The 20,477-nt window shown below is 36.8% G+C and overlaps 1 protein-coding gene across 2 annotated transcripts in view; it reads left to right on the top strand.

Annotated features, from left to right (window-relative positions):
* Positions 1-20,477, top strand: part of MED13L (mediator complex subunit 13L) — a 201,650-nt gene that overhangs the window by 25,951 nt on the left and 155,222 nt on the right. The window lies entirely within an intron of this gene.

The raw sequence follows: 20,477 nt of genomic DNA, 5'->3' as shown, positions 1-20,477 counted from the left end.
TGATTTACTGTAGTTGTAAGGAATTGGGAACTCTTTCGGGAGATAACAAAATATGTTCTTAGCTGCTGTGTAGCAACGTATGTTAATTATTGAACGAGAAGATGTTCCTGTCTGTCGAAATGTATTTTAAGTGTGTGAAGCAATGCGTAAAATCAAGAATAAGCACCCTTTCCTGTGAAATGGGTATACAAATTCATAGTATTGCTTTTAATGAAAGTGCTCGTGAATCTTTCATTCTATTATAAGATTATGAAAGTGGGAAGGAAGGGACTGTTTTGCTGCTGAAATTGCATTATGGCTAGCTTTGATACTCTTGAAATTACCAAAAGGTTATCTCCTCGCTTCCTGCTTTGATAGGCTTAGTTGAAGGGTGTACAAGCATGGAATGTGTATTACAACAATTTGTTTTATGTACTCTAGATAACTACATAAAGCCCATAACCATTGTCATGCTCAGTATTATTTAGAATGAGACCAGCTAATATATGGAAAAGCAGTTTACGAACAAGGAATAAAAGAAATCTCATAGGAGCTGAAATGGAAGTATTTTTGAAGGCTTTCAATTTAAAAAGAAGCTACGAATATCAAGCAGCTGAGTACCACTTATTAATAATTTGAAGTGAAATCTGAAAATGGTTAATTGCCGGCTCTTGAGTTAAGAGTGGAATTAGCAAGTAGGTTCATATGACAGAAGACTTTATTGGAATATTAAGTTACTGTAAAGTCTGTTTCTGGGTTGATTGCTTTCAATAAGATAAGTCATTTGCATTTTCTTAATTGCCTAGCATAGATTATTTCCAAAGGCATGAAAACAAAGTTAAACTTTTACATTCTTCTGGAAAGAAGATAGGATTTAAAAGTGAATTCATACTTTCTCAGCTCGCAGAATTGTTCTGTGACCCTTATATTTGACACTGTTAATTGGTGTCCGGTGATTGCCAGTTGAAGTTTAGCTTAGACAAAATAAACTTTTTCTTTTAAGGAGGCATATTAAATGAGGTTATTATGCCATCATTTGGGATTAAGGAATTGCTTCATGGGAAAATGCCAACTCCTTTCATGCACATGAAGTTGACAAGAGCCTTATTGTGTCTGGGCAAGATGTCTTCATTTTATTTTGTTTTCTTTTTAAAATAAATATTCTTCCCACCACCCTAACTTCTTCCCTCTTTCTTACTTTAAAATTCATTTATGCCTATAGACAACAAGGGTATGAGTTGTTTACAAAAAAAAAAAAATCAAATCTGAGTCTCCCATTTAGCAGTCAGATTGTGCTTACCTTTTCCTTAATTCTTTTCTTCAGTGGTTTTTCTCTCAACATTAACAGTGAATCTCAGTGTTCAAAGTAGTATCAAATGAATACGTATGGCATTCATGAATTCTTTATCAATTCTAGTCAATGATCTACCATTCTAACATACTGCATTTTTTCCCTTTTTACAGTCTGCAATATCTAAATTTAAAAGGTAGCCAAAAAAAAAAAACCAACCAAATCATCTACCTAAGGGTTGTATGTAAGATATCCTAATGCTTTCTTCTTCTTTTTTTTTTTTTTTTTTTAAATCTCCTGTAAATGAGCATTTTAAAATCTTTTCATATTTGGGAATTTAGAGGTTTTACTGTTAATTGCAACAAATTACCTTCTGAAAATAGTTCGAAGGAAAGACACTGATGGAAGGTAAAGCCAAGAAATTCTCTACTGAATACTATACTTTTTCCTTTTAATCTTTTTGCTTTCAAAATATAAGCTTAGTTCAATTGAAATAGTTGAAATGTTAAGTAATTAATCTTTAAGTTTTATTGGCCACACAATAGTTACTGTTTTTCTGTTGTGTTTTTGTGGAAAAATGAATTGGCATTCATTGTGAAACATTAATAGCTGCATTCTGTGGTGACCGTTCAATGATTCTTTTGCAGAACCGTTTCAGTAAGACTAGACTTCATAGCAATCCATCTGCATTTAGGGGCAGAATAGAATTGGTGCTGGTAGTGGTAGTGCACAAAAAGTGCTGGAAATCCAAAACAAGATTATAATAGCTCAGAATCTTTTTCAAATAAAAGCCGGAGTGAGGTATTACTAATGAATTGGAGAGAACTATTGTAGAAAATGTGCTTGGAATTAACGAGAGTGTTGAGACCAAACTGAAGTCCAACTTTTGAATGTAAATAAAATCGATGTGTTACCACAGGCAACTCAGTGAACCACGTAATTAGGTTTTTTCCATGAAAAATGAGACATTATACTGCAGCTGCAGCAAAGCAGTATGTAAAGGATTTATATTCTAGTTATATGAAAATTAAACAATCATTAAAAGATTGTATTTTTAAAAGTGCTGCTTGAGGGGGGGAAATGAAAAAATCCAATCAGTAGAATTTATTTTTCAGCAATGTGTTGGGCAATATCATCCACAGTAGTTGATGTTTTTTTGCTTCAGGGAATCTTTTTTCCCAGTGAAATGAACTCACTTAACTGTGTGAAGTAAATCTAAGTTAGCTTGAAGTGAAATCTGCATTAATAGAGCTCATTACTAATAACATAGGGTAAGCTCTACTGGTACATTTCAGATGAAATGCCACCTTCAAAAAATAATAATTAAAAAAATGCAATTGTATGTGAAGTTTTGGTAATGCTGTTTTTAGCATAATTAATGAACTTCTAGTTCACATGCTACTGGATTGCAAATAGAAAACATAGAAACGTGACCCTTCTGAAGTTAACCCATAGCTTCTCTTTAAAGAGGTATGTTTTCCATTACGTAAAAGTTACTTTCTTTATTTTAATGTTCCTATTAAAGGTTGTAAACCTTGATACAAAATTCTTACACCCTGATTCTGAGAGTAGTTTCATTTTATGTGGACTTAATTATACATGTGCACTTACTTATCCACGGGTTTGACAGTAATCTGTATTACAAGTACATAGAAACATGTATGTATGGATGGCAATTTTAAGATTTGATACATGGTTCAGTGTGTCAGTGAGAAGCAGTGTTGTACACTGAGAATGAAGGTTTTGAAACACGAAGTCTGTTTCCTAACGTTTATTTGAAACTGCAGGGCACGCTGAAGTTGTAGTATGTCATTTCCAAACCAGCATGCATAGAATTAAGGAGGAGCAACTGCAAAACAACTGAGCTGTAGTACGTAGAATGGCTTAAGGATGAGGTTGAACTCTTACCTTTGCTCTTTGCCCATGGGAATTGTGGGTTTCAATGGGAAAAGAAAAGGGTGGAGTTTTGCTGTTAGTTAAATATTAGTTCCTTGTTTAAAAAAAAAAAACAAAACAAAAACCAACAAACTGTGTGTTGCAGTCACTCATATAATGACAACTAGAACTTGAATTTCCAGTGAAATAGTTTTAAATTGATTTTTCATTACTTAACATTTAAGTAGTTTGGAGGAAAAGTATACACGAGAGGAAAGGCACACTACTGAAATGTTTTTGCATTCTTGTTGATTTAAACCACACTTTAAATTATTTCAGTTTCAACGGAGCAGTGTAAGCAGAATTTATAACAAAGCTACCTGTGCTCAGTATGGTATCAGAAAATTGCCTATTGTGTTCCCTTTAGGCATACAGATGCACTTCGATTGTATTCTTAGTTCAGGTACAGGCTGGTGTGAGACAAGGCACCACTTCTGTTTCTGTTACAGCTGATGACCAGGTTCAGAGCATCACAGCCCTCAGCTTGCTTCGTTTGCTTCTGCCTTTTACCATCTGTAGTTTTGGCTATGAATGAGACCACTGCTACTTCTGTGATTTAGCAGAGTTAAACTCGGGTGTTCCCCTCAGTGTCCCACTGCTACAGTTTGAAGTACCTGCCTCTGCATGAAAAAGCTGTAGTCTGAAAATAGCCATTCTTCCTACTAGATCTTTACAGCCCTTATTTCTGTTTTCTACTGGTACAGTATTTGCCAGTCACAAAATCTTAGGGATTTTTTGCTTTGGAATAGTCAGCCAAAGGGGTCAAACTCGAATGTTGCAAATTTGTATAATAAATTGATGGTTGGATAGTAACAAATAGCCAGGCAAAATTACTGCCTCAAATTTCTGCAGAAATTGAAGTGTGAAGTTCCTATATTAAGAGGAGTATATTGATAAACTTGGTCTCAGGAGGAAGAAAGAAGCTGGTAGGTGTGGCAGTTTCTAAGCAGGAGTCAGGAAATAAATAACTATTTAAAAAAAAATATTTTTTTTGATAGTTCAACTTGTTCCGTGACATTCTAGCTGCTCTGTCTTTTCTGAAACATATGTAATACCTTTTTTACAGCCAAGGGAAACTTCACATCATAGGTGATGAAAGTATCATTGTACAGTGTTTTTTTTTTTACTTGAATGGCTTTAAGAGTTTCATATGTATTCTTTAATGCTCTCTAAAGAGATGGGAAGTATGAAAATTATTATTGTGTCTACAGGGGGAACAGGAGGGCTTATAGTCTTACGTGTTTATGGTTCTGGAGAGTTGGTTAACCAGTTGGGGCATGGAGGTTAAATCTCTTGGTCCCTTTTGAGTTCAATAAAATCTATTTTATGCAGTATTTTGCAACACATGTGAACAAAATTCACTGGAATCTGTTCTTTAAGGCAAATCGGGGGAAGTGTGTGTTTTTTGTCTCCCCTGTCTTTTTTTTTCTGTCTCGCCTGTATGAAAAGGATCCTATTTCTGATAATATCATGGTAATAAGCAGTGTGATTATAAAGCAAGTATGGTTTCTGTATTTGATTGATGTTCCCTGCTCTGGTTAAGTGATGTTGGACTGTGTGGTTTGGGAAAGAATGATGAAAGGCTTAACTGAAAGTCCTGCTCTTCAATGATATTCCTGAATGTGCCTGGGAATTCTGCCACTTTAAAAGGCTTCTTATCAGGAGGAATATGTGTTTCTGACAAGTTTTATAGGTTTGCTTTAACGTGCAATTGGCTTATTGAAAGATAACGTTTTATTCTTATTTTGTACTAGCGTTATATTTTGAAAAAATTAACTTAGGAATTCCGTTGCTATCCTTAGCAGCCCTCAATCGTTAGTCCAATTCTGATTTTCTTTGAAAAGCAAAGTAAGATTTTCATTGTTGCAATATAATAAGAGCAATTATGAAAACAAAATTTTTTTCATTGTTACAAAGAAATAGATGCAGCTAACTGAACACCTGGAAAGTAAAGATGGTTGTTCTTTCCTTGTTTGTTTCAGTAATAAGTGGAAAGAATATATATGCTGCAACTTGTTAACTACTTATGTGGACAGTTACTTCCTCTTCATGGTAAGAATCACTTGAAAACAAACAAAAAAAATGGAAGAGACTGATACACTTCTGCCTCCTGGGAAAAGGAGGTGTAATTCAGTTTTAAGCCTGACAAGCCATTTAAACCTTTGTGCCGTTGCACCTTTGTGCTGCATGTTGCATTGAACATCACCGTAAGCTTCATGTGGGGAACCGTATCTCTTTCTTTAGATTGCAGTATGTTGAAGCATTATGTTGTATATGCAGAAACTATATATATTTTTGTGGTGAATTGTTATAATTTAGCAATGTGAAAAGGGATTGTGATAGGTGAAATGCTAGGCTATTTAACAGGGACACTAAAATTGTGAAGAAGTATCCCAAAGTGATGTCAGCATCATTGCTGCTGCTTTTCTGCTGGCTTGTTGGTGCTTCCAGCTTAAGTAAGGTCCTCTCGTCCTCTGTCTTAGACTCTGCACAAACTCAGAGCTAGAGTTTATACCCAGGAGAGTTTTACAGTCCAAATGGAAGAGTTCCCACTTGTCTGTTCCCTTTCCCATTCTTTGGGAAATGATTTGTTCAGGACCTAATAAGCAGATGAGGTAAAGCTGAGAGTAATGAACAGCAACATGTTTCAGAGATCTCTCTAGAGAGACTTTATACCTGGAGAAGCTATCCATTGAAATGTGTAACTTCTAGATAGATAGCCACTGTCCCACATGTACATAGAATTACTGCTGAGTTCCATCCTCCCCGCCTTTTTTCTAAACTAAACCAGATTGTAGTAAGCATTATTTTTTTTATTATTATTTCTTTTGCTGTAAACCACAGTTAAGGCGTGGAAAGTGGGAAGAAAAATGTTTTGCCTGCAAGACTGTTACTGCTTAGTTTCAAAAGAAATACACTATGGCACTCAAATTCGTTACTCTTTAGTATATGGGTTCCTGCCTGGCCTTGTCCTGAAAGTTTCTCAGTAAGACCACAAAATGTGTGTAATTGGTGAGCAAACATGACACATAAGCACTCTTTGTTGTTTACTTGTATGTCCTGTCCCAGACAGCTGTCTCAACTTTGTGCCAGAGAGATGCTCAGCTTTTAGTATGGCTGATCTTGTGTTTGAGCAACTTCTCAAATTAAAGTTCTCAGATTATCTTGTGTTAACAATCTAACCAAAAGATCATAATGCTTATAGATCCATTAAATATATATATATATACATATGTATAAAAAATCCCATTACTATCTTTGAGGAAGTACCTTTTGAATTGAGTGGGAATCTACATGGGTTTGGTTTTCAGTTCTCTCCATGGTTTTACAATTATTTTTATTTATTTATTCCCCAGTAGTAAACTTATCAGCAAACCTGTGTTAAATGTCCTCTAGGAAAGATGTTTGCTTTCTCTTTCCCTCTTCAGTAACTGAGTGCAGTTTGCATTTTGTCTGTTAACATAATACACTGAATAGGAGATAAAAATGAGGTACTGAACTCAAAACTGGCCAAAATACAAATTCTGTAGGAGGGCTATGGTAGATATATTAAAAGAAAAAAAACAACCCCAAATTACCACTTGCTATCTCTGTAGGCCTCCTGCTTATGCTCCCTATATCAGAATTATGCCCCAAATATCAGAATGCTTATGCTCCAAATATCAGAAACAGCAACTGACTTTTTAGTATTTTCATCTGAATTTAATTGCTTGGTGTAATTGACATGTAATCACTTCACTGAAAAAGTAGAGACCTTGGATTACTCATACATTGGAAAATCTATGGTAGCTATTCATTATTAAAGATACCATTTTATATAGCTGAATGGTATATACAAGAAACATGATGCTGATTTAGCTGAAATAACAGAGGGATGTGGAAGGAGCTGCACACTGATAAGGCTGCATGATTCATTATTATGTTAGTTCAGAATCTTTCATTGCTCAAACTGCTGAGCTCTGTAGTTTTGTACTGTCATTTGTCTTTGTTTTAATGGGATTAAGTAATTATGTGTGCATTTTCTTTCAACTAACTAGCCTGATAAAAGCATGCAAAACTGAATAGCCTATAAATTGTCAGCTCTTCTGTTCTAGAAAAAGTGCTTTGATTGCACTGCAGTTTTTAAATCTTGGTGCATATATTTAGATGACCTACTGAGGTGAGTAAGACTATAGAAGTAGTTTATGTAACTAATGGGTTGAGGGTCTCCCCTTGGGAGTGTGGCTAGGGAAAAGCAGATCTCAGCCTACAGTACAGAAATTTTAAGAGAACAATCCACAGCATTTTAAAGCAGAAATAACAGATACGTAAGTAAAGGCAGTGTCAGAAGTGACTCTTCAACTGTTCTTCCAAAACTCTTCATTGGAACTAGTCATACTTGGTATTGACATCTATACTTTGGCTATATCAGTAGTAGCTTCAAATACAAATTTTGCTGCTGCTTTGCAAAAATCTCTGTCTGTCCTGCAACTGTTAAGACTTCCACTAGTTTTTTGTTAACTTGATACCCATCTGATTTTTCAAGCGTTGAATGCTAGTCATGTATCATGTCATATGAGAAGGGGAGCATTTGTGTTTAACGAAATCTTCAGGTGTTTGGTATGTGATACCATCAACCCACTTAATTGTTTTTATAACTTCATGCTTTCTGTATGGCATGTTTATACATTCAATTTTATCTTTACTATTCAAATTAAGTCTTGTTTTGAGAGTTTATGTAATGACTTTAACGAAGTGGTTATGTTTGCTTGCTGCTTCCTGTTTATTTTAAATATTGGTCTGGGGAAGTGAAGGTCTTAATGTAATCAAAATGATAACTAGTAGTAACTATGCAATAGTCCTCTGTTAATTCATTTTTAAGTGATCTGCATATAAGGTTTTTGTACCATTATGCTGTCTCATAATTTCATGCTAGAACAAACTTCTGTTAATTGGCGTTAGTGCTAGTCCATATGTGTCAGAGCTATAGTTTTTCATTCCTCTTCTGGCTTGAAGTTATGTTCTCAGCAGATCCATTTCTTCTTTTCTGGAGTTTGCATATTACACTTGACAATACAGTTTCTGAATTTTGTGGAGTTGTGACTACTGAATCCCGGATGGCTATTTAAATTAACCTGTTACAATGAATAATGAATGACTGTATCCTAAAAATGATTCTTCTTGTTACCTGTACAATTTGTCAAAAGGCTTTCTGTGATTGTCTGTACCAGCATTGCACGTATTAAGCAGTCTAGGTTTAAGAACAGTAACTTGTAGGACCCATGATAGAAATGGACAACTTTCCCTACACCTGTCTTTTGAGATCTGTGGAGGAAAATAAACGTTCAGGCCACCTTGTTTCCTTGTTTGCCCATTTTACAAATGGAATTGTTTGTATCCTGGCTTCCTAATAGAATGGATAAGTTCTAGCTGAACGTTGTGTCTCTCATATCCTTACGCTAGCTCTCATCTGGCCGTTTACAGTGGTATGTACGCTCTTCAGTAGATGGCTGTAAGACTAGATGGTACTCTTGCTTTGGGGTTTTTAGCTGCTGAGCTGATTGTAACCAGGCTCCTGAAGGTGCCTTAGCCAAGCCAAGGTGCCTGCTTTTGGATTTAGCATTTCCCCCCGGCCACCCAGTCTAAGTTTCCTCAGCGTTTTGACTTGTGAAGTTGTCCAGGATGTGAGACTGAGGAGGAAGGAGTTCTGGTCCATGATTTATGTGCTGAGATAAACAAGCAGGCGATGCAAATGATAAATGAAAGTTAAGGCTTGCTTGCCTATCACTTCACCTTGTCTTTGTGTTCTGCTAGCAGGGGTAAATTGGGAAAAGGAGAGGTGTTGTGGTATTGTTTAAAAATAGCAGATACCCAGTATCTATCTTTGTTGCTCACACTACTCCCAGCTAAATCTTCATGCTAATCCTCATGTGATTAAGAATGTTGATGATGACACAAAGATCTCTACAAAGTAGTGCTTAAGGAAGATACCCCGCTGTGTGCATTTGATGCCACATCTGGGATGAGATTATAAATGAATAAAAAAAGAAAAAAGAAAAAAAGAAAATACAACCCTGAAAACCCATGAACTGTAACTTTTTAAAAGCCTTTGACTATATAGAGTTTGAAGAAAGTTGAAGGAGTTAAGATATTTTGCATAAATGTATTAGAAAAGAACACAGAGTACATTCAGACTCAAGTTTTATTTGCCATGGTTGTTGTCAATATGTAGCAAAACAGTAAGTATTGTCTCAGTCTGTTACTGTAATGTGTTGAGCGTTTGCACTTGTAAATCCCTATCATATGTCAGAAATACAAAATTTTGCAACTAAATAAAAACATACAGAAACTTTGGATTCACAAAGCTTTATGCCATGTACCATAACTTTAGTTGTGGCTTCAGTTCAGTGTTGCAGCTGCCAATGTATAAAGGGAGTTTTCAAAAATGTATGTACTGTGAAAATGTAGCTATGTTTATGTAATGACAGTTTATTTAATAGAAGCTTTGCGAAGAATTTGACTGCCTGTGCAGTGTCCAAGTTAAGAGGGTGAGACACAGAAGTGCTAGGGCATAGACATCTTAAACAGAAATTACATTTTTGTGAGAGTAGTTTAAGTTTTTCAGAGGTCATATCTATATTAGTAATTCAGTGAAATAAAAGCAGTTCAGTAGATCAAAGCAGTTGGGTAGAAGGTCCTGTAGTCCACACTATATGAAATTTGAGGTTTGCTTCAGTGGGACCAGAAGTCCTCACCATGCATGGATTTGAATTAGTTTAAACAATGAACCCTTTTGTCCCCTTTTGGGGTTGACGTGTATTTCAGCATGTATGTGGAACAGATCCTGGCTTCATTGCTGCCAAAAGGAATCTGTTTTGCGTGTACAGAACTGGCGGAGTGATAAGATAATAGGTGATCAGAGTTGTCCAGTATTTATACTTAAATAGTGCTGTGATAGTTTGGTTTGTTACTTGTCTACAGTGGGTGTATTGCATGGATGGCATTAGCTCCTGGTGAGCTTTTCCTGCAAGAGACACCATTTGTTGTGACAACATGTATTTGCGTTGCACACATCGGTTTGAGTGTGTAAGTGATTTGCTGCATCTTGGACTTTGTGTGCAAGTAAAGAAAGTCTGTTCAACACGTGTACAATAAACTCGATGAACCCAGGATGCGTTGAATTGATTGTGTATGTGTTACTCTGCTGGTCTCCTGCAGGCTTGTCTTATGGCAGTCATTTATGCACACTGCCAAAAGTCTGGAAATTCCACACAAACATTGAAAGTCCTCATGTTTCAGGCACAGTTGTGGGTGTGAAGAGAGAGTGCAGCCACTGAAGGTGTGTAGATCCTTACCGTGGATGTACGTTTCCTTCGTGATGCCGTGCATGCTTTTCCACTCTGAATGTCAGTATTGTGCTTGTATGTGAGGGAGTGTCTGTGTTCCTCACCCTTTTGTTAAAAGTCATCTACCCTTCTCTTTTAATGTTACTAAATATGTTAACGTCCCATCAGTATGTACTGTATATACAAAAAGTGGGCACCACTACTGAATTAACATCCAAAAGCTGCTTTACATTTTATCTGGTTGGGAAAAGACAAGAAGCGTTTACTACTGGCTCCTGGATTTCTCTTGGATTTAGTCTTGTAAGTAATGTGGTAATGGTTGGTTTCATGTCATTCTGAATTAAAACTGAAACATCAGATTATATGATTTACATAGTTTAAATTATTTTGCCATTATTATATTTACATTAGTCTTTCCTTGTATTTTTGTTAGGCAAATTAATTTCCTGTTAAATATTTGTGAAGAGAGTTTTGAAATACTGTGATTAGTTCTTTTATTTTGAAAGAAATAGTTAACAAATAGGAAAATGCTTTTGGAGTGCTGAATTTCTGGCAAGTACCATCGGTACAGAGTGTACTGAACTGTAAATGTTGCAGAGTTAGCACAAACTGTCTGATATAAAAAGCACGTTTTTGTTATAAACACTGGCTGGTTAACAGAGTTTTTGGTCTTGCAGAACAGCTTTAAACAGTGACTGTTGCTTTTGAGTAATATTAAATATTTGTCTTTGGTGAATGTTGTCTTAGGAAAAAATCACCGTAGATAACAAATAAAAGGATTGGTTTATTATGCAATATAAGTGCATCTGAACTTCCTTGTTTTTATCTAGACTGTTTCAGTTTAATTTATGTTTTTGTGAGGTTATTCTTCACTTGGAAAAGTTTTGGGGTTTTTTTCCTTCAAAAAAAAGTATTTGTACAAGTGTTTTCTGATTGCAATATTGGCTGTGTTTTTTAAGCTTTGTCTTCTCTTTCTGGCTTTGTACTGACACTTTAGTGTCTCTCTTACTGTAGTGTTTCAAGTGACAGGAGTTGCAACAGTAATGGAAAATACCCAACTTAAGTAAACATTTTCAGGAAGTATAAAGCAGTGTGAATGTGTAAACCTTTCTGAGCTTAAACTCTGTAAAAATGTTCTCTAGAGCTCTGCCCTGCGAATGACGGGCTTGTGGATTTCTGTGGCTCTCTTTTTGATATTAAATGCTACGAAGACAGGGAATGCAAAGTGTCTCTAGACACTGTATTTTGTGAATGATCTGGGGTGTATTAACTTAGAACCAGCATCAACTGGCCTTCTTCATATACAGTGTGATTTGTATATTCTGAATTCTAGGCTTTGTGTCACCATTCTGTACTTGATCCTGCAGTGTATATCTTTTTTTTTTTTTTTTAGCTGTCTCTGTGAACTCAGTTGGAGGAGATGATGTTTTTTTGGGGTTTTGGGGGGGGATTTGTTGTTGCTGTAGGGTGTAGTAGCAAATACTAGGAAGGAACAGAATGGAGAAACTACCATTTTTGGAGATAAATTGCATTTTGTTAATCACACTAGCCAGTTTAGTCAGGGATGATAATTTCTGAGCTCTCTGTATGCAGATTTGTAGTTGTGTTGGAAGAGGAGGACAGAATGTTAACTTGACTTATTTATCTCTTTAAAATAAGAATGCCCCTTGTTTAATTTGGTTTGTTACTTTAAGAGCATCCTTACTATTGTACCAAAGTTGTTTTGGTAGGGCTATAGATGGCCCAGTTTAATCTTACTTGTGGTTACTAGACCTAATGTAATGGCTATCTTCTGGGATCTTTGGAAGAAAGAAAACAAAGCCAAAAAACTCTTACCATTCTGTATAAAGCATTTATATACCTTTGTTAGTATAGCAATAATTTTTAATTTATAGTCATCTTCAGTAGAAGCTAGATACCTAGGACACTCTTCACAGGTCTGCTAGATGCTTGCGTATACCTTAAAGTGTGTCAGTACCTTTTAAAATTGGCTTTTCGTGTGGCAACCCATCTTTTGAGTCAAATACAGTACTAAGGGTTTGGCTTGAAAATCGTGAAGGTGTGCATTGAATGGCATTTTAAATAACTGGAAAGTTATATGTTCAAAACTTCCACCCCGAGACTTGGTGATTCAATAATTAAAACAGGGCTCTGAGGAGCAAAAAGGTTTATTACCCTTTATCTGATGACTATTTTCCCCTTTTATTCTAGTGGCTATATTTAATATTTTAGGAAGATAATTTATCATAGAATTATTCAGTACTTGAGGTTGGAGGGGACCTCTGGGTATCTAGTCCAGCCCTCCTGCTCAAGGCAGGGTCAAGTAGAGCAGCTGGCCCAGAATGATGTCCAGTTGGGTATTTAAAATCTCTGAGGATAGAAACTCCACAGCCTGCCTGGGGAGCCTGTGTTCAGTCAACCTTACAGTAAAGAAGATTTTTCTTTGATTTCCACTGCTGCCCGTTACCTCGTGTCCCATCACTGGATCATACTAAGTCTGGCTCAGTCTTCTTTACTCCTCTCATCCAATATTTATACACAATGAAAGATGTCCCGAGACTTCTTTTCTCGGGGATAAACAGTCCCAGCTCTCTCAGCCTCTCTGTGTATGACAGGTACACCCATTGATTCATCAGCATCATTGCCCTTTGCTGGACTCGGTCCAGTTTGTCCATATGTGTCTTATACTGGGGAGCCCAGAACAGGACATAGTACTCCCAGTGGGGTCTCCCTAGCGGTGGATAAAGGGGAATTCCGAAGGAATCACCTGTATAATGAACTGCAGTTCCTCACATGGTCACAAGTGTCCAGAGAACTTCAACCATACGCTTTTCCTGTACTGTACTTAAGCTATGTAAATCAAAAGATCACAACCTACAAAATCTAGTGTCACAGAAATCAGGCAGGAGAGCTCAAGAGCGGTACCAATGTCTTTGATTTTTGTGATTGGTGAGAATTTTCTAAATCCTAGGCAAGGAGGGTTCGAGCATTATAGGAGGCCAAAGTAAAATATAATACTTCCTTTTTAAGTACTATTTGTGTGTTTGTGCAAACTCACTTTCTTAACTTGTTTTCATCTTCTCTGTAACCTTACTATTCTGTGTTAACCAGAATCCCCTGCTGATTTGGGCACTCCGGAGTAAACGAAGTGCATCATCGCTATCAGATTTTGAACTGATGGCTACATGACTGTAGCAGTCACTTTGTCTTCATGCCATGATAGTTGTTTCTTCTAGTCTTGAGGAGGCTGATGGGAAGTGCAAGAGGTTAATGTTGCTGCTGTTGGTATGCCAATTCTTTAGATTTTATTCTTGCTGTTGCTCATCTTCAATAAAATTTAGGTCTGTTGTGTAATTGATTAGGAATATATCATGGTTTTTAACCCCTCCTCTTTTTTTTTTTTTAAACCATGTTTATCATAATCTAAGCTTTGAAATTCTTGGGGGACAGTAGGTGCCTCTATCCCTTTTCTGGTCTTCAAAGATGAGCCCAGGGCCAGTCAAAACTGGGTAGGGAACAAGTGATGGGGACAGGCCCTCTTCACTCAGCAGGAGGGAAGGAGCTTCTTGTGTTCACACCACTGCCGAGCATGAAAGAAGCTAACAAGTCATCCGTTTTGGACAGCAGTCATCTCCCAGTGTCCTCTCAGAAGAAACATTTTGGTGCGTAAAAGGTGGAGAGGGACAGATTTGTTTTTAGGTCATAAATGAGCAACCTGTTTATCCCCTTTTTAACGACAAGGAAAATCTAATTACTTAATGCTTACCAAACGAGCCAAAGCATACCTTAATCCAGTCTGTTTCTTTTTAACAAATTGAGTGTGCATGTCATTATTTAAATATTTAATGAGATTCTGGAAAATCTGATTAAACCTACTAAGAAAACATTGTGAAGTGCAGCAGAGATGAAGTAAAAATTATTCTGCAATTGAGCGTAAATAATTGTTTTTGTATCAAACTTGATGGTGTATGTGATTTTTTTTTTTCTTTTCTTTTTGTTCCTTTCTTCTTTGTTTGCTTGTTTTGTTATTTTTGGTGGTTTTTTTCCACCTTCTGTAAGCATCAGTCTCCTGCTGTCTTCCCTGTTCTGAGAATTTTGTTGTAGTGGGATGCTGTGCAGCCAAACACTTTCAGAGTAAGGAAAGAAGGAAATTGTTTTTTGCTGATAATCTGTCCAGACATCAAGGGAAGAAAGTATCAAAAGGAAACTTTTTTGAGCTGAACAAATTTTGATTGGAAACGTAAGATTTGGAAATACAAGGCCAGTTTGAAAGGAAGTTGGAAACCTGATAACCTTGATGTAAAATATGACCTTTTTATCTTTGCATGCTGAATTTTGTGAGCCTATGAATCTTACTTGTTTTTCCTTGCATACTTATCACGAGTAGATTCATATGCTTATAAAACAAGCAAACTTGCTTTGTCGCTGGGTAAATGATTAGCAATGGGAGAATGTTAAACAAGAAATACTTTGGAATGTTAATTGTAAATCTAATGACTTCCTTTTAAAATGAACCTGAAGCAAAATTCTAGTAACTGTTATTAGGAGGCAAGAAACGTGGGAGTATAAACTAGATGAAGCTTGCACTAGCTTACAAGGGGGTCTGGCAGTTTGGGCATGAAGGGGACTTTCCACTGGCATTTCTAACACAATTTGGGGGTATTTTGCAGTTTATGGTGGACCTGCTGCATGGGATCAGGTTTTGAAGCCAATGCATTTCTCTTTAGAAATAGTTTTAATTTCCAGGCTTGAACTTTGGGTAAAAATATGTATTGGGAGAATTGAAAGAAATTCAATTTTGGATTACTGAGTCTTAGAGAATGTGTTGGCAGCAGTAGCTCTTGTATCTAAGTGGTTACATAGGTGTTTTAGAACTTAGTTACCTCTTATGACAACTAGTTAAAAAAAACAAAACAAAGCACAAAAAGCCCACAAAACCAACAGCAAACACTTTCCCTCCCCCACCAGAGTCACACCTGGCTTTAAGTTTTCAGCTCCTATGTTTTCTACTTCAAGTATCTTCAAATTTTAAGGCCACCATAATACAATTTCAGCAGTAACTGTGATTCTATGTGTGACTGTAAGAAATGACTCCCAAAAGAACTAAGGGAAACTGTAAAGTTAATAATGAAGGTGAAAAATAAAAATTTCAAGCAATGTGTCCTGTGAAGAAGCAAAATTGTGGGTATTTTAACTACAGATTATCTTGTTTTGCTACTAATAGAGTGTCTCATTTGCTGTTTCTAAAATGGATGAGAAATTATACAAGTAAGGACTTTGCAAAGTAGATGTGCTATTCTGCCAAAACATAAACAATTGCATATTTGTATGCCTGTAAGTGTGTCCGCAAAACTGGGAAGTGAGGATTACTTACTATTCCTATTTAAAGTAGGACATAAAACTTACACTCTTGGGCAGATTGCTGGATCTTTGTTGGTGCAAGTGGCACAATGCAGCGTGGGGAGCTGCGGTGCAGACTTGAGTATCTGCTGAAGTCTTACCTGAGTATCTGGAGTTCTGTGTGTGTTGGTGAGGGTGTATGGTAAGAAGTACTGATCATAACAGAGAGGAATACAGATATTTTTTTTTTTAAGAATTTGGTTAGAAATTACTCCCTCCCACCCCCTTCCAGTATTTGATATATATAAAAAGAATATGGTAGATCTCTTCACTCGTTCTGCCACAGCAAACCACAAGAAGAGAAGTTGTTTAAACTAGATGACACATTTGCCTTGCCCAAAAAACTTCCTCCATTCAAACTGTAAATAGTTTTTCATTCTGAAATAATGATCTTTTTATCTGCATTGCATTTTTCTCCACAGCTAGTCCCTTATTTGTAGGAGTTTATTTTTGTAAGGGTTTTCCAGATTTAGGAACTGCATTTGATGACTCATAGTATTTTTTTTCCTTTGCTTTATGCCAGGTATGAGCAGCTGTGTACTTGATAATTAGCTTACTCTCTGCCTTTGCTTAAACACTGCATTCTTTTCAGTGTGTTCTGGCTGAGGGGGGAAAAACGCCGAATTTTTCTCCTGTTTGCTTTTTGTGTTCAGCCTACAAAAGCCAGTTTTACTAGGCTGTTGAAGCAGCCAGAATATTTAAATAGAGCATCTAAGTAAAAGGAGGGCTATAGAACTGCTGTAAATAATCCTTTTTTCCCCTCCATGTTCACTTTCTCTGAACATCGTAATTCTGGATAGTATTGTAAAAGTACAGAGGCAACAAAAAGCAGATGGTTACTATAGTTCCAGTGAATGAAGGCACAGTTTTACTTGGCTGAAGGTATTTTCTAATTTCTGTCATCTTGCCTGCCATTCATGAAAGGCTTTTATAAACGCATTGAAGTACCGACTATTTTCATACATCATTTGATCTTTTTTACCTCTAAAAGCAGAAGTACTATCTCTGATGTTTTTAAGTACATCCTTATGCTAACGGTTTTATTGCCACTATGGTTTACTCATAACTGCCTTCATTTCTTTTGAATAGCAGAACTAGTTTCCTTACGCCGTGTCAGTCACAGTCCTTTTCGAGTAAATACCTCTCCCACTGGATAAAAGACAGCTATAACTGCAGGAAGAATTTTATTCACTTGAACTTCAGAAAACAAAGCAGGAGCCATAGCTTCCATGTAGTGAGTTGAGGTTGTGGTATGGGAAATCATAGTAATTAGAACTGTGGAGGAAGTGATTAGAAGACATTTTCATGAATCTGCAGTATCTGTATGTATCTCTGCAGTCATCTGATAGATGATGTTGATAGATGTTATATATGAACCTGTGTTATGATAAAATAGACACTTCAAAATATGAAAGGGATTCTGTTTGCTGTTCCTTTGCTGAATGGGCATCTGCCCTATGGAAGGCCTGTTTATTTTAAAGCTGGTATTACAGTGGTTAAATTTGAATTTTTTTTGTAAATTGCATAAAACAAAACTGTCCCTTTGTCCAGCAGCTAAATGTTAGGTGTGATCCCAACAAAATTCCTGTCACTTGATGCTTTTTAGCAGCAAAAATTATTCAGCAATAGCCTTGTGGCAACCCCCAGCACCACCAAAATGAAGAACTTTTATAAGCTTCTGCCAAACAGAAATTGCAATATATAGGCCTTGCAGTACCAAGAACATTTTTTGCTTGATACGTAACATTGGAGATTGAAATAGGTAGATAAACTTTTTTCAGAGGAGAGCTTAAAGTTAACAGAAGCATCCCCAAGTGGGCCTGTGCATATTGTTAGATGCATGTGGCCATGTTTGTTCTAATTTCAGTTGTTGTTGAGCAGAGTTTGACAAGAAATTATCTATTTTAGTATGCATTATAGGTAAGTGCATGCATGCAAGTACATCTACTAGTGTGGAGGAAAACTATTAAAAATTATAGTTTCCATTTTGGTGATATATTTTTGATTTAAATTCCATGAAACTTTCATGAAACATGCATGACTTTCTGAAAACAAAGTACAAGAAAAGTTTTGTGGTTTAGGTTTGTTAAATTTTTCTTCTGTAAGTTGGACTTTGTAGATGTCATGCTTCTGCACACCTGGTGCCTTTTTCTAAACCTCTTGTCAGGAGTTTGGCATTAAAGCGTAAACAAAGAAGACATTTTACAAGGTTTCTGACTTCTCTGAAGATGTGGGTAGTAGCAGTCTGTATGGTGGTGTGGGGTTTTTCTGTTTGTTTACTTTCTTCTTTTCCCAGACACTTATCTTCTCCTTGCCTGATAGCTTCTCTCTTACTAAAGAATTTATGATAGAGCTCTCTGACCCCTGGCCTGCTAGCCCACAGCATATTCTGTAAGATGAAATGTAGTGTAACATTTTATACTCTGTATAGCTTTGTAGTAGTTGGTAGGCTCTTGTGAAAGAGGACTTTTGTGCAGAAGCTGTACTCAAAACAAAAATATTTTTCAACTTTAAAAAAGCTTTCATTATAAATTCAGGTGTTTTAATCAGAAATGGTGTTTACTATGGGATCAGTGAAATGTTTCCTCTCTGAAATTGCTGAGATTTTTAGCTTATGGGTTAAATACTTACATTTGGGGAACCAGAAGCCCTCTGGCTGATCTTTTTTAGTTACTTTGGATAACTGAAGAGTGTGTGTATGTATATACACAAATACATATACTTAATATATATGAAAACCACCATTTGAACAGAATACTAAGCCTCTCTTGTGCTTCAAATTCAATTAGCAACTCAACATCTTCATGAAGATACACAGGACTGTTCACAATTAATGACTATTTAATTTTATTAAGGTGCACACGTGGTCTGTGTGTGGGTATGTGAATCCAGAACATACTTGGAGTTTGCTAATTACACCCTACTCGTACTATATTATAAAGTAGCGATCTTCATATTTCTCTGCATTGTGCGTCGTGACTTTGGCATTTGTGAGGTGCTCATTTGGCAGCTTTACTGTTTTCATAATTTTCTCAGTATTTGAATTGGCGTGTGGGACCAAGGAGGAGTAAACAATCCCAACTATTTTAAACTACAGTTAACGTTTGTTTTTTAAGATTGGATGAAATTCAGTTTAAACTTCTTTTGTGCCAGCATTGGAATAGCAAGTAAGAAAACAATTACCATTTCAAATGAAGTGATTGTGAAGAATCTGCAAGTGAATTCTTCTGATTTATTGATACCACCTTGAGCTGATGGGGTTTTATATTAATTTTATCTCTTCTTTTAAGAAACAGATTTTTCCTTGATAGGTGTTATTGTGACTTTAGTAGTGTTTTTGCTTTAGAGAATTGTCAGTTTTGTTGTCTTTCATGCATTCTGTAAAATGCCTGCATAATTTAGCATTAATCCACCTTGATTTTTTTTAAATTTTCTTACTCTAAGAGAAGATTAAGCAACTAGAGTAGTAATAAACATAGGAAAGGTTGCTGCTGCATAAGAAAATCCAGGCTGGGAGCAGAGGATCACAGCAAGACAGGCAGAGGCAGTGGCCTCACCAGCAAGGTCATAGTATCACAGTACCTGATCAACAAGAACAGACATGGAAGTGATGACCAGCCAAGAGTCCAGACCACCAGACAAGTCCATAGTGATGAAGCAGGTCCAGTGGCAAGCTGGAAAGCCCCATCAGTGGCTCAGGGTGTCAGAGAGGTACAGTGGTAGGCACAGACCTACCTGTAGCTTAGGCTCCCACCCTTAGGCTCTGAAGCAACAGAAGGGGGACGAGCCCCTGCTGAGGCTTCTTACAGCTCTTGGTTTCATGCTTGGATGGCTGCACTGTCAAAGTTGGCCTGAGCCCAACTATTTGAGCCCCCGGGAGCAGGGGATTTGTCCAGGGATCTGACAGATTTAGGTAGGATCAAAGATCCATTTAGTATCCTGCGACTGATAAGACCTAGCAAATAGGAAAAGATTCAAGAGGAGAGCAAGACATACAGTGAAGTGTCCTCCAGTTCATCTCCAAAGTTCCAGCAACCTCCAACTTAATGACATTTCTTAGCCAGAGGCTGTTTCTTTGTATTTGAGTCCTCACCTGTTCTGCCCCCCTCCCCCCGGTTTGTCAGACCTTCTTCTTAAAACCGGGTTAGTTGCTGACATGAACAGAATCCTGTTGTGAGGTGTTCCCCAGCTTCTCTTTGAACATACTGCCTGCAGATTTTGCTGGGGTCTCCCTGCTCCAAGGTGGTCTAAGTCACAGATACTTCTGTAGGGAAGAGACAGTTCTGCCCCTAGGTTGCTTGTTGCTTTGTGCCAGCAAAAATATTTTATAGTTATCTGTTGAACTGGACTGAGGAACTGACTGGGTTAAAATGGGAGAAGAGGAGCTGAAAAACTGGTTGGGAACCAGGTTTTGGGAACAGATGCTGTATTTTTATCTTCTTGCTTAATATACAGCTTGAATGATGCAACTTATGAGTTGTGGACTTAAAGTTTGTAAAGGTGGAACATACAGAAGGCAAAACTGAAGGAGGCCCACAGAGGTGAAT

This window comes from Strix aluco, chromosome 18 (assembly GCF_031877795.1).
Source record: "Strix aluco isolate bStrAlu1 chromosome 18, bStrAlu1.hap1, whole genome shotgun sequence".
Taxonomy (NCBI): domain Eukaryota; kingdom Metazoa; phylum Chordata; class Aves; order Strigiformes; family Strigidae; genus Strix; species Strix aluco.
Note: the sequence above shows the minus strand (reverse complement) of the source record. Positions and strands in the feature narration are given on the sequence as shown.